The following is a 1,801-nucleotide window of genomic DNA, read 5'->3' as shown; positions in this document are numbered from 1 at the left end:
AAAGAGGTTAGACGAGAGAAAGAGAGTAGGATCTCAGAGCACAAGCATCCGGCACACATGGAGGAGGGACGCTCAGCTGCGGGCTTCTCCCCGTCCCTTAGCCTCAGTCTAATTCGATGAAGCCACTCAACATCCTGCAGCACACCTAAGCCAGCACAGCTGGTGGAACATCCTAGGCAGCTTAGAAAGCGTGAGTTTCAGTTCCTGAGTCTTCGGTTCCCTGAGCAAGCAAGTTCCTGTAGGCCTGGAGATTCCTGCGATGACAGTGCCCAGGGACCCCAAGGCCACAGCCAGTGGCACAGTAAAGCTAGATGGTCTCTGTTCTGCTCGTGCCTTCCCCGAGGGGGTCCTAGAGGTCTCCAAGGATATGGACTGGATTACATCGTAACAGACCATGACACAAGAGCAGATAGGGGCCTCGAGTTATCTTTTCCGGTCAGGCATTGAAGAGATTTTCAAAACCTCAAAACAATGCCACTCTTTATGACATTTTTGTCTTTGATAATAATAAGGAATTTTTGTGTGTGTGTGTGTGTGTGTGTGTGTGTGTGTGTGTTTTGCTCCTTGAATGCCTTCAGGGCACTTTTGCATGGCTGGAGTGTTGTGAGGATCGAACTACAGCAACCCGAGGCTGCCAGCATTGTGGAAGCAGCCACTTAAAGAACTGAGCTAGGGCTGGGCCCCCTTTGTCTTTGAAATACAAATACTCATAACAATTTTATTTACAATGACATAATGTTTATTATCATTTAGTTAATACATGTATATTCTTCATTCACTCATTTTTACTTTATAATATAGTAAATATTAATAGAATCGCATAATGACAATGCTTCGGTCAGTGACCGAGTGCACACACGGTAGGCAGCCCATCGTCATCATGTGTAGCAGCCTGCACAATCTACGTGGATGCAAGTATAGACTCGTGGCCACATAGCAGGGGACACTTTCAGTGGTGCACTTTCCAAAATGTATTGTCATCATTAAAAGACAGATGACTATAGATGTAATTCACACAGAAAAGAGACTTCTGGAACTGTCCATGAGTTTTAAGTGGTCCTAAAATCACAAGGTTTGAATGGCTAGCATAGAAGGATAAACCTTTTGATGAAAATCTAACATGTTTCATAAAATAGGAACCACAATTTTAGATGCACTATGAATTGGTGGAAGAAGTTGATTTGTAGGCTCGACAGCAAGGTGCAGTCGGACATCTGGCAGGCAGGAAAGAATCCAAGTCAGTCTCGATCTGAAGATGGCCTGTCCCGTCTTGCAGCCCTGGGCCTCTGCTCTGAGAGATACGCACAGCCTGAAGCTAGCAACCTACTGAACTAGGACGGCAAACGCTGCCCTCCGGCAACACTTCTTCAGGGCTGGGCTGAGCAGCCAGCTGTTCTTTGTTTGGACTGGGCTGCTCAGAACAATTTGTCTATCCTGACTTTATTGCTGGGTGGCAGAAAAATCCTTTCTGAAGAACTCGGAACCACAACGGAACTCTCCTGACATGTGAGGTCAAGTTGCTCTGTCTGTGTAGCCGGAAAACTCTTACCGGAGAATGCAACCTGGTGTTTGGTACAGTGCCTTTGGGTGATTCTTTATTAAGCTATTAAGCATATTAAGAATATAGGGGTCGGGGAGATGGCTCAGTAGAATAAGTGCCTGCCTAGCAAGCGCAAGGGCCTGAGTTCAATTCCCGGTTCCACCAAAAAAAAAAAAGAATATTAAGAATATAATGTAACACTAATTCTTACAATGCATCAGTAACCACCACAAAGATAAAAACCACATAATTTTAGAATAC

Source organism: Octodon degus, unplaced genomic scaffold (genome assembly GCF_000260255.1).
Source record: "Octodon degus isolate 3935 unplaced genomic scaffold, OctDeg1.0 scaffold00054, whole genome shotgun sequence".
Classification (NCBI taxonomy): Eukaryota; Metazoa; Chordata; class Mammalia; order Rodentia; family Octodontidae; genus Octodon; species Octodon degus.
Note: the sequence above shows the minus strand (reverse complement) of the source record.